Raw genomic sequence first — 14,105 nt, 5'->3', positions numbered from 1 at the left:
CTCTCCACCCCTCCTCCTTTCCCTCTCTCTGTTTTTAAAATAAAAGTTAAATAAACTTTTATAAAAAGCAATAAAAAGTTTTTCCAAGAAAAATGTAAGCCCCTTGACTGAAAGAACAAGTGGCATTACTTTCATGGCATACCTTTCATAACTTCAGTCACAACGAGCCATTGAGAACATTCAGGGAGCCCATCGTGAGCTGCCACTCTGATGTATCAGCACCTTAGATACTTGAAAGGATCAACAGCAGCTTCCAAAGATGTCTGACTTCAACCAAAATGAGAGCTGGGACTTAGAATCTGGCTCAAATACAACTTTCTGCATCCCTCTACCCTTGATTCTATTTGCCATATGATTAATTACTTAACTAACTAAATTTTAGAGATTTTTCATCATTGCATTTAGTGAAAATTTTTGGAATCAATAGGTAACTATCATACATTTTGTGATCTGGTAGTAACACTGAAAAAAAGCTGGAATTAAGAAGAAAGAAAATCTATTATTAATCTGCAAGGAAGTTCTACTGTGCCAATAATGATGTACTGATTTGCCTGTACATCCAAAATTCAACCTGTTCACTTCTCGAAATAGTAAAAATATTCACACACATCTGTCAGCATAAACAAAACTGTGTTCTCTGCATCACACAGAGAATGTTTATAAAAACTAAAACACAAGCAAGGCGTCACCCAGGTTACAAAGTTATTATTTGTGGGTGAGCCAGCAGTACACAGAATGCCTGAACAATCTGAAACAAAAACCCATGGCTGAAAGACCACAGATACAGCTAAGAGCCCTGACTTTGGTTGATAATTAAATGGCAATACCACGTATTTTACAAAGGGTAGTTCGTGCCTAAATTTTGGGAGAGAGGATTGGGAATGGGAGGAAATATGAGGGAACTTCAAAAAGGGCATGAAAAGATAAAATTTATAAACTTCATATTGGCGGCCAGCACTGTGGCATAGTGGGTAAAGCTGTCACCTGCAATGTCGGCATCCCATAAGGGTGCCAGTTCGAGCACTGGCTGCTCTACTTCTGAACCAGCTCTCTGCTATGGCCTGGGCAAACAGCAGAAGATGTACCAAGTCCCTTGAGCCCCTGCACCCACGTGGGAGACCTTGAAGAAGCTCCTGGTTCCTGGCTTCAGATTAGCACAGCTCTGGCTATCATGGCCACCTGAGGAGTGAACCATCGGATGGAAGACCTCTCTCTGTCTGCCTCTGTCTCTCTGTAACTCTGCCTTTCAAATAAATAAATAAAGCTTTTTTAAAAGCTTAATATTAGTCAAAAATTTTGATGTGCATGAGTTTTTCCATAATACACATTTCCTGTGAATTTTTGAAGTACCTTTATATTCTAACCCATACCTGACAAATATCTAAAAGTACACTCAACATGTGTTTTTGAAATACAAATTTCTACATGCTACTGTTCATCACCAAACTCTTTAAAAAAAAAGATTTATTTTATTTATTTGAATGTCAGAGTTACACAGAGAAAGAAGGAGAGGCAGAAAGAGAGAGAGAGGTGTTCTATCCACTGGTTCACTCTCCAATAGGCTGCAACATCTGGAGCTCTGCCAATCCAAAGCCAGGAATTAGGAGCTACCTCCATGTCTTCCACATGCGTACAGGGGTCCAAGGACTTGAGCCATCTTTTACTCCTTTTCCAGGCCATAGCGGACAGCTGGAATGGAAGTGGAGCAGCCAGGATTTGAACTGGTGTCCATAAGGGATGCCAGCACTGCAGGAGGCAGCTTTACCCACTACGCCACAGTGCCGGCCCCACCAAAATCTTTATAAGGAGTGGAGCTCTGCCTTTTGATAAACAAGTCATGGATGGGGACCAAAAAAATTCTTGGACACTAGGAGTCAGAAATCAGTGTCTTTACAGTCTTCCTATGCTATCTGAGAAAGCTCAGGGATATCTGTGTGATAGAGGCCTTCCTGAAATAGAAATAGAAGAAAAATAAATTTATCTTGGAATTGGAATGTGGCCATTGTCTACTTGCTTGTAACTGTCGCAGCTTTTGCTTGTTAGCACAGAGTGATGGTATTAGCTGGTGCCAGACAGCATAGAGCTCAGTATGTGTGTAAAGGAATTAATAGGTTTATTAAGGAAACTAGGTAACATTATCAGTAGTTATGTACCCATGCACAGTTTTGTATGAATTCCTATAGCCACCACGTAATATTAGAATGTCCAGTCAAATGTACGCATGTAGCCGTTAGGGAGACAAGGAAGCTAAAAGTACTCATAAGAAAATGCCCCTTTGTTCAAGCCTCAGTTATCTGGATAAGAATCCAACTGAGCTCATGCTGGCATAATAAAAAAAGACTACTTCCTCTTAAAGGCCTTGGTGTCTCATTTGTTCACGAATCCTGCTACATCTAGAGATGGGAGAAGGAAGACCATCAATTAACCACCAGCAAATAGGGTATTAATTTCACCAACATCCATCTTCAGCTGTTTATGTAGCCTGTAACAAGCCAATCTGAATTCTCTGAGATTTAATATATTCACCCTGAAGCAGGAAAAATTCTACTTACTGTGATGATCAGATTCAATAATGAATGCAACATGAAGTATTGTTGTTAAACACCCACACGACTACCTGGCATAAACTTGTTCTGTTGATGGGCATGTAGGGCAAGTTTTTAGTATTACTATTTAGGAAACAACTAACTGTATAGGAAGGTTGTAAGCAATGATGAGAAGGAGTATGGGACATTTTTAAGGCAAGGAAACCGTTTTGTATGAAAATGTAATTGTGGATACATGCATGTTTCAAAACCTATAGCCTTCAAAACAAAGAAGTCATCTCATGTAAACTATGAACTTTATTTACTAATCATGGACCCGTATTGGTATAACAATTATAACAATGTGCATGCTAATGCAAGATGTTAATATAGAAAAACATCATGTGGGAGAGAGAGAGAGAGAGGGGTGGATACAAGATATAGGAACTCTGTGCTCTGCAAAATTTGTCTACAAACCTAAAATTACTTAAAACATTGCTGCATCCCCTTTTACAAAAGCCATTCTCACAGTCTTTAAAACAAAGGCTTCTGCTTGCCCATCTTGAATATTCCTGTGATGCATTTCCTGGTATCTTAAAAAAAAAAAAAAAAAAAAAAAGCCAAACCAAAAGAAAAGTTAAGATATTGCTATTGAGATTCTGCTTTCAAGAATCAGTCATGTCACCATAAACTCATAAAATTTCTGCTTGTTTTATACATAGTTCTGTTAACAATGTCATTAGAAATGGAGTATTCTGTCCTTGGGATGTTCTAAAGCTAATTTATGACATCAGAGTAGTGGGAACGATGGTGAGTTTCGTTTCATGATCTCATCTTTTCCATCCCCCAACTCTGGGAAGGATGTGCTGCTCTGTGAATGGTTTGGGGGCTGAGGCTTATAAAAAGTGGGGAACGGGCCGGCGCCGCGGCTCACTAGGCTAATCCTCCGCCTAGCGGCGCCGGCACACCGGGTTCTAGTCCCGGTCGGGGCGCCGGATTCTGTCCCGGTTGCCCCTCTTCCAGGCCAGCCCTCTGCTGTGGCCAGGGAGTGCAGTGGAGGATGGCCCAGGTGCTTGGGCCCTGCACCCCATGGGAGACCAGGAAAAGCACCTGGCTCCTGGCTCCTGCCATCGGATCAGCGCGGTGCGCCGGCCGCAGCGCGCGGGCCGCGGCGGCCATTGGAGGGTGAACCAACGGCAAAAGGAAGACCTTTCTCTCTGTCTCTCTCTCTCACTGTCCACTCTGCCTGTCAAAAAAAAAAAAAAAAAAAGAAGAAGTGGGGAACGCCCATTATGAAAAATAAAAAAAATCATTGTCACAAAATTATGTACAGATATGACTGTTAGAAAAACCAGCCAATAAATCAGTTGTTTCAAGTTTGAAAATGCTGGCAAATGCCATGGACATCAGAAAATTCAGAAAAAAATCATTTTTTTAACTTTTATTTAGTAAATATAAATTTCCAAAGTACAGCTTATGGATTACAATGGCTTTTTCCCCCCATAACTTCCTTCCTACCCGCAACCTTCCCATCTCCCGCTCCCTCTCCCATTCCATTCGAATCAAGATTCATTTTCAATTACTTTTATATACGGAAGATCAATTTAGTATATATTAAGTAAAGATTTCAACAATTTGCACCCACACAGAACATAAAGTGTAAAATACTGTTTGAGTACTAGTTATAGCATTAATTCACAATGTACAACACATTAAGGACAGAGATCCTACTGAGGAGTAAGTGCACAGTGACTCCTGTTGTTGACTTAACAAATAACAGCATGTTTTATTAACAACTTGAATGAAAAATTAAATTGTTTTCCCTGTTTTGGCTGTATATGTTTTAATTAATAATGTTTTCATTTAATGATTATTCTGACATTTTCCATGGAGACAATAGAAAAGATAATTCAATTTTTCCTATAGCATCATTGATTGAAATGTTTTTCTTACTATTCATAACGAGTTATAAAGGTGACAGAAAATTTCCTGTTATCAGTAATATCTAGTGGAAGTAGGATTGTTGTCAAATTGGAAAAACTGAAATAAAGGGTCATTTATGTATGAGTCATAATATTTGGAAGAACTTCCCCAGGTCAGTTTTCTTGTTTCTCCTACATTACCCACAAACTTCTGGTAGAAAGTTTCATTGGTCAAATTCATCCAGTGATACTATAAGTTTGTATCTTATCATAATGTGAGGAGTATTCATCAAAGACATCTTTATATTATGGCTAAATACTACAGCTAAATAAGAAATATAAATGGGCATGTCCCTTGAATCCCGAAGGATATAAAAATATCCCATTAAATCAAAGTGAAAGTACTTTCAATTCTCCTTCAGGAAGAGTCTCCAAAGGGGCCAGCACTGGCACTGTGGGGTAGCAGGTAAAGCCGCCACCTGCAGTGCCAGCAACCAAATGGGCACCGGTTCAAGTCCCAGCAGCTCCACTTCTGATCCAGTTCTCTTGTATGGCCTGGGAAAGCAGCAAAAGAGGGCCCAAGAGCTGGGCCCCTGCAATGGTATGGGAAACTGGGAAGAATCTCCTGGCTCTTGGCTTCAGATTGGCTCAGCTCCGGCTGTTGCAGCCACTTGAAGAGTGAACCAGTGGATGGAAGACTTTCTCTCTCTCTCTCTCTCTCTCTCTCTCTCTCTCTCTCTGTCTCAGCCTCTCAGTAACTCTACATTTCAAAGTAAATAACTGCATCTTTTTTTTTTAAAAAAGAGTCTCCAAAAAGCTGAGCCACTCCAGCACAAAGAGAAATATGGAGAAAGGGAAGTCAAATGAAAAGAGGCCACAGGTAGGGCTAGGGCTATATTATCTTATTGTTAGAAAATATAAAGTGCAGGTGGACACACTGCTCTGGCCCCCTCAAGGCCTCATCATACAAAGGCTTTGTGCAAGCAAGGACCCCTGAAGTTTCAGCTTGATATTTTTTATTTTAATTTATTTGAAAGGTAGAGTTATAGACAGTGAGAGAGAGGGACAGAGAGAAAGGTCTTCCCTCCGTTGGTTCACCCCCCAAATGGTCACTGCACTCCAAAGTCAGGAGCCAGCACTTGGGCCATCCTCCACTGCCTTCCCAGGCCAAAGCAGAGAGCTGGACAGGAAGAGGAGCAGCCAGGACTAGAACCCAGTGCCCATATGGGATGTCAGCACCGTAGGTGGAGGATTAACCAAGTGAGCCATGGAGTCGGCCCCTCAGCTTAATAATTTAAGAGACCATCAGGAAAGCCAAGAAATAAAGGTATCAGAACTATGAAAAATTATGAACATAAAGTGACTTGTCTTTCACATGTTTAAATTTAATCAATTTTAAAAAGTTATTCTCAATTCCTATTTCCAAGTATATCTGTCACTAGTGGGAAAGAAGTATACCTTTAAATACTGGAGGCAATAAAGCTTAGTGAGATTAATTCACTTAAAATTTACTTGAATCTTTTCTGGGACTATTACGATTTTCCATGGATAAAATGTTTATATAGTTGTCGATGTAGCTTGTAAAATGATTATGTAATTTGTTTAGAATCTATGTATTTTATTCAGAAAAGAATTCAAAACCTAATCTATCAAATTGATAAAAAAATTATACACAAAATATACTATAAACTATACAAGAATTATACTGTTCAAAAACTGAACAATAGTACATTTAGTCTAAGTGCACTCTAGAAACTTATTTCATACTATAAAATGTTTAATATTTTCTATTTTTTATCATAAAGTATAATTATATCCAATTTCAAAGCCAATTATTGTTGTTTTTTCCTTAACAAATATACAGGAAAATTATAATCATTTCTGAGTTTTAAAAAAATTCATATTGATTTTTATTTACTCATTCCCATATGCTGAGCATGCATACTAAGCAAAATATATTGAAGCTATATCACATCTTTCTTTAAGAAAAATCATAATATTAACTAGATAATATTTTGGATTATAACAAGTTGAACAATTCTATATTGGTTAATTTTTCATTATTATAATAAAATACTAGGGCATGTTACTTTATGAAGGAAAGAGGATTATTGTGGCTCACGGTTCTGGACCTGCATGGTCAAGGGGCCATATCTGCCAATGGCCTTCTTGGAAGAGAGTCCCAGTATGGCCTAGAGCATCACATGACCAGAGATAGGTGTGTCTGTATAAAGACCTCGCCCTCTGCTTATGAATCCATCAGAATGCAATCCCAGGGGCTCCACCATAATGACCTGGTCTAATACTAATCACCCACCTCTAAACACCATACTTGGATTGCTTCTACCTTCTAAATTCTCCTCAACCTGAAAGAATGCTCAAACTATCTAAACCACAGCAAATGAGTAATTTTTTTTTTTTTTTATATTTTGAAAAAGTATGTGAAATAGTGTTTTTTTTTGTTTTTTTTTTTTTTTGGATTTTTTTTTTAAACTTTTATTTAATGAATATAAATTTCCAAAGTACAGCTTATGGATTACAATGGCTTGCCCCCCATAACGTCCCTCCCACCCGCAACCCTCCCCTTTCCCACTCCCTTTCCCCTTCCATTCACATCAAGATTCATTTTCGATTCTCTTTATATACAGAAGATCAGTTTAGCATCATTAAGTAAAGATTTCAACAGTTTGCTCCCACACAGAAACATAAAGTGAAAAATACTATTTGAGTACTAGTTATAGCATTAAATCTCAATGTACAGCCCACTAAGGACAAAGATCCTACATGAGGAGTAAGTACACAGTGACTCCTGTTGTTGACTTAACAAATTGACACTCTTGTTTATGGCATCAGTAATCACCCTAGGCTCTTGTCATGAGTTTCCAAGGCTATGGAAGCCCCCTGAGTTCACTGACTCTGATAATATTTAGACAAGGCCATGGTCAAAGTGGAAGTTCTCTCCTCCCTTCAAAGAAAGGTACCTCCTTCTTTGATGACCCGTTCTTTCCACTGGGATCTCACTCGTGGAGATCTTTCATTTTTTTTTTTTCCCCAGAGTGTCTTGGCTTTCCATGCCTGAAATACTCTCATGGGCTTTTCAGCTGGATCCGCATGCCTTAAGGGCTGATTCTGAGGCCAGAGTGCTGTTTAGGACATCTGCCATTCTATGGGTCTGCTGTGTATCTCACTTCCCATGTTGGATCATTCTCTCCCTTTTTGATTCTATCAGCTAGTATTTGCAGACACTATTCTTGTTTATGTGATCCCTTTGGTTCTTAGTCCTATCATTATGATCAATTGTGCACAGAAATTGATCACTGGGACTAGTGAGATGGCATTGGTACATGCCACCTTGATGGGATTGAATTGGAATCCCCTGGTATGTTTCTAACTCTACCGTTTGAGGTAAGTCAGCTTGAGCATGTCCCGAATTGCACATCTCTTCTAATGAAGAACTGGATTAAGGATTCCTCTGGGTTGCCTTTAGAAATCTCTCTTTTTTTTAAATAATAGGTAAAATCCAACAATTTTATGTAGTACAAGCAAGTGGTATTTATCCCACGTAAGCAAGGCTGTCAGCATTTTAAAAAATCAATAAATTGGACATACTACACAAACTGCAAAAATGTTAAATGGTTACATCAACTTTTGGAGAAGGACAGAGAAATCCTAGTACAGGAAGCTCACAGAACCCCTAATAAACACGACCAAAAGAGATCCTCACCACGACACGTTGTAATTAAACTCTCCACAGTGAAACATAAAGAAAAGATCCTAAAATGTGCAAGAGAGAAACTTCAGATTACTTTCAGAGGATCGCCAATCAGACTCACTGCTGACTTCTCATCAGAAACTCTACAAGCTAGAAGGGAATGGCGAGATATAGCCCAGGTACTAAGAGAGAAAAACTGCCAGCCCAGAATATTATATCCTGCAAAGCTATCATTTGTGAATGAAGGTGAAATAAAGACGTTTCATAACAAACAGAAATTGAAAGAATTTGTCGCCACTCGTCCAGCCCTGCAACAGATGCTTAAAGATGTGTTACACACAGAAACACAGAAACATGGTCATCAGTATGAAAGAAGATAAAGGAAGGAAACCTCACAGCAAAAGATCACAGGGAATTCAAAGCATATATTAGAACTTATCTTTGGCAAATGGCAGGGCAAAGTTACCACTTTTCATTAGTCACATTGAACGTTAATGGCCTGAACTGTCCAGTTAAAAGACACCGATTGGGATTTGCTTTTTAACCTGATGCAATTTTAAATGATGCTTAATTTTGTTTTTAAATTTCAAATCCTAGCTCTTACCCATACATGGAACAACAATTAAATTGTACATGTAATTCGCCACTTTGCTACACTAACATTGTTCCAGGGGTACTTATGATGTACTTTTGAATTTTCTATACATGCAATAATGACATTTGCCAGCAGTTTTATGTCTTCCTTCCCAATATGTATGCATTTTGTATCCTTTCTTTGTGTTACTGCACCGTCTAGTAATTCCACCATAATATTGAAAAGTAGTGGTGAGAAAAAGACACTTCCCCCTTTCCCCAACTTAAGGGAAAACTGTCCAATTTCACTATTAAAGTTGGTTTTGGTAGATATTCTTTATCTAGATGAGGAATTTCTCTTCTGTTTCTTGTTTGCTCAGTTTTTTTATGCCAAATATCTTTTACAAAAGTTGATGTAACCATTTAACATTTTTGCAGTTTGTGTAGTATGTCCAATTTATTGATTTTTTAAAATGCTGACAGCCTTGCTTACGTGGGACAAATGAGTAATTTTTTTACTTTAATAAGCTTATATAATGCAAATAAGTAAGCTATATTAGAAAATTTGAATTTTTATTGCCTTTGTGCTCATTTCTGATATGAATATTAAGATATTTACTTGAAATGAAAAATAAACCCACACCTTTTCTGAATTTTGGGTAGGGCTTACTCTTGCTAAAGAATGAATTAAGTTTGCTTATTAGATTATATGCAGATTATCTTCCACAAAATGAAGGGCTGGATATGAAGCTCTAAGACTCGGTTTGAAAAAGTTCATTAAACATGTGATTAAATCAAAGCATTTACTAGGAAAATTATTATAGCATAGGTATATTAGGATAACCAATATTTTCATTTTTCCAACTCCTTCCAAATCTATTGTGTTATGCAAAGTACCTCAAGCAGGCATAACTAATAAACAGTTGATAAATCTTAGTAAATCTTTTTGGTATACTACCCAGACATTGAAAGTCTATTGACTAAGTAACAAATCAGGTCATTTCCAATTCCTTCCTTTCAAAACATTTGAAGGAAGACCTAATCAAATTGTCAGCTCATCCATCACTAAAAATAATTTGTTGACACATTCCTATATGGCACTTGGCATATACTTCCAGAAGAATTGGAAGAATTAGGTGATGTTACTATAAAATCTCTTCCATTCCCATCTACTTATTAATATGAGCAAGGTCTCTCAGGCTTTACGACAATAAATACAACAAATTAAATCGGATTCATGCTGTAACCTATCTCATCCCTGCAATAAATGGTATTCATCCATGAATACATGCACCACTTGAAATAAAAAACAGCTTTCATTATCTAATTATGGGATTCACATCCATTAACCTCTACTCTCTGTTTAATTCACTTTCCAGGTTTGTAAGATATTTATTGTATTAATTGTACTATATTAATGCATGACTATTAATCCTAATCACTAAGCCCAGAAAAATAAATTTTAAGCACATCAAGCCTATGACCAGAATTTAATATCTGATTAATTTTAATTTTCATATCTATAATGTAGTAGACATATTTCATAAAATACATAAGATTCAAGAATAAAAACATAACAAGAAAATAAAAATATAGAGAAGGTGACATAGAAAAGGATTCCAATGAGAAAGTGAATATTGTGGAGTTTTCTTAATAAAGAAGAGTTTGTGCAGGAATTTTAGCAATTCAAATTGTGGTTATTAAAGTATTAAGGAATTTGGAATTCATAGGATACATTTATTTATCCAATAAGAATATTTAACAAGAGATTTACCTTCTTAGCACTTTTTAGACTGTATAATATAGCATTTTTAACTATGAGCAAAAATGTTCATACATTCATTCATTCATCTTGCATAAATGAAATATTATATCCACTGAATGGCAAATATCCATCTTTTCCCTGCCTCAGCCCCTGCCAATCATTCTACTCTCTGCTTCTAAGAGTTTGAGTATTTTTGATGCCTCATATAAGTGAGGTCATGAACTGTTTGCCCTTCTGTGACTAGCTTATCTAACTAAGGATGATATTCTTATAGTTCATCCATGTTGTCACATATGGCAGAATTTTTTAAAGTTAAATATTATCCCATTGTACGTATAAACCACAGTTCCTTTATCCATTTGTTTCCACATCTAAGGTTTACTCCACAAATTGCCCACAATAGCTGGGCTGGGCCATAACAAAACCAGGAGTCCAGGATGCACATCAGCAGGAAGCTGAATGGGCCATAGAATAACTAGGACTCACATCAGGCACTCTGATATGAATGGGGACACCCACAGTGGCATCTTAACCACTGCACCAAATGCCAGCCCCACACTGAAGATAAAGATATTCAGATAACTATTTACAAATATGCAAAGGGTATATAGATTCTGATAATTTTTAGAGATACAGAAGAAAAATAATTGAAGACTACTGCTACAAATTCTATAAAATTTACTGGTACTATAATTTTTCCTTCATATAATTTTATTATTCTTAAATGTATAAAAGTTTTATAATAATGTTATGATTATAATGAAAATAAGCCATACTCTATCATAGGTGGTGCAAGCTGTACCCAAATAAGTAGTTTTGTGAAAAAGAAAACCTTGTTGGGACACAGATACAAAGAAACAACTACAGACCAATATCCTTGATGAACATAGATGCAAAAATCCTCAAAATACTAGATGATCAAGTCCAATAACACATCATTTGAAAGATCATTCACCCAGACCAAGTGGCATTTATTCTTGGTATGCAGGGATGGTTCAGCATAGGCAAATCAATCAGTGTGATACATCGCATTGACAAATTGAAGAATAAAAACCATTTGATTATCTCAATAGATGCAGAGAAAGCACTTGATAAAATACAGCATCGTTTCATGACAAAAACATTAAGCCAACTGGGCATAGAAGGATCTTTCTTAACACAACCAAGGCAATATGTGGCAAACCCATAGCCAACATCTTATTGAATGGGGAAAAGTTGGCTGCATTTCCACTAAGATCTGGAACCATACAAGGATGCCCACTTTCACCACTGCTATTCAATATAGTTCTAGAAGTTTCAGTCAGAGCCATTAGGAAAGAAAAACAAAAACAAAACAAAACAAAAACCCACAAAGGAATACAAATTGGAAAAGAGGAAGTCAAATTATCCCTGTTTGCAGATGGCATCATCCTATATTTAGGGGAACCAAACGACTCCACTAAGAGACTATTGGAACTCATTAAAGAATTTGTTAGGGTGGCAGGATAAAAGATCAACACACAAAAAATCACTAGCCTTTTTATATACAAACAATGCCACAGCTGTGCAAGAAGCTGTAAGATCAGTATCATTCACAACAGCTATCAAAAAATTAAATAACTTGGGATAAATTTAACCAAGCAGGTGAGGTGAAAGATCTCTACAATGAAAATCATAAAACATTAAAAGAAATGGAAGATGTTAAAAATGAAAAAATCTTCCATTTTCATGGATTGGAAGAATATCATAAAAATGTCCATACTACCTAAAGCAATTTAGATATTCAATGTGATCCCAATCAAAAAACCAATGACATGCTTCTCATATCTAGAAAATAACTATGCTAAAATTCATATGGAAACACAGGAGACCCCAAATATCTGAAGCAATCTTACAAAACAAAAACAATGTTGGCAGCATAACAATGCCAAGATTCAAGATATACTACAGGGCAGTTAGAATCAGTACAGCCTGGTACTGGCACAAAATAAGACATGTAGACCAATAGAAAAGAATAGAAACCCTAGAAATTAATCCACACATCTATAATAAATTAATATTTGACAAGCAAGCTAAAAATAAATCCCTAGAGAAAGGACAATCTCTTCAACAAATGGCACTGGGAAAAATGGATCAATGCAAACAGAAATATGAAACAAGACCCCTGCTTTACACTTTATATAAACATCAACTCAAAATGGATCAAAAATCTAAATCTATGTCTTGATACCATCAAATTACAAGAAAACATCAGGGAGACTCTGCAAGACATTTAGCATAGGCATAGACTTCTTGGAAAGACCCCAGAAGCACAGGCAATAAAAACAAAAATAGACAAATGGGATTACATCAAGCTAAAATACTTCTGCACTGCAAAGCAAACACTCAACAAGGAGGCAACCAACAGAATGGAAGCAAATATTTGCAAGCTATTTAACTGATAAAAGATTAATATCCAGAATCTATAAAGAGCTCAAGAAACTCAATAACAAACAATTCAGTTAACAAAAGGCCAAAGTACATGAACAAAGGTTTTTCAAAGAATGAAATACAAATGGCCAACAGAAGCAGGAAAAAAATGCTCAGGATCACTAGCCATCCGGGAAAAGAAAATAAAAACCACAATGAGGTTTCACCTCACTCCAGTTAGAATGGCTACCATTCAAAAATCAAAAAACAATAAATGCTGGTTAAAATGGGGGGGGGGGGAGGTATCCTAATCCACTGTTGGTGGGAAGGCAAGTTAGTACAGCCTTGTGGAACAGTAGGGAGAGTCCTCAGAAATCTGAAAATATATCTAACATATTATCAAGCCATCCCACTCCTGGGAATTTACCCAAAGGAAATGAAATCAGCATGTGAAATAGTTATCGGTATCCCTGTGTTTATTGCAGCTCAATCCACAACAGCTAAGATATCAAATTAACCCAGGTAGCCAATAACTGATGACTGGATAAAGAAAATGTGGTATATATGTACTATGGAATACTACTCAGCCATAAGAAATGAAATCCTGTCTGTTGCAACAAAATGGATGCTACTGAAAACAATCATGCTTAGTGAAATAAGCCAGTCCCCAAAAGAAAAATACCATGTTTTCCCTGATTTGTGATACCTAATATATGAGTACGAAAAGATGTAATGTATATGAGTGAAACTGATATTCTGAGATGCAATTATTGTTTACATCCCTTCTCTATACTCTTGAGGAACAGCGGTTTTTCTACACAATCCTGGTTGAATTCTTCAGTTAGTGGAGACTTAAGCTTGTGATTATAAAATAAACTGAAAGAATGTCCCTGTAAACATTAAAAGAATAAGAATGGAAGGAAGAGGGAGAGTGGAAGTATGGGAGGGAGGGAGAGTTGGGTGGGGAGTTTCGTTATGCTCTTGAATCTATATATGTGTAATACATGATATTTGTTCACCTTATATAATTTTTAAATGTAACATCAAAATTCCCTTTATGTGCTCTTTTTATGTCTTGTTTACAAAACTATTTATTTATTTCAAGCCATGAAGATACTCCTCCATGCTTTCAAGAATCTATTTCTGAGCCGGCGCCGTGGCTCAATAGGCTAATCCTCCACCTTGCGGCGCCGGCACACCGGGTTCTAGTCCCGGTTGGG

This window comes from Oryctolagus cuniculus, chromosome 13 (assembly GCF_051225735.1).
Source record: "Oryctolagus cuniculus isolate XC-2025 breed Fujian yellow rabbit chromosome 13, ASM5122573v1, whole genome shotgun sequence".
Lineage (NCBI taxonomy): Eukaryota > Metazoa > Chordata > Mammalia > Lagomorpha > Leporidae > Oryctolagus > Oryctolagus cuniculus.
The sequence above is the reverse complement of the archived record's forward strand: the minus strand, read 5'-3'. Positions refer to the sequence as shown.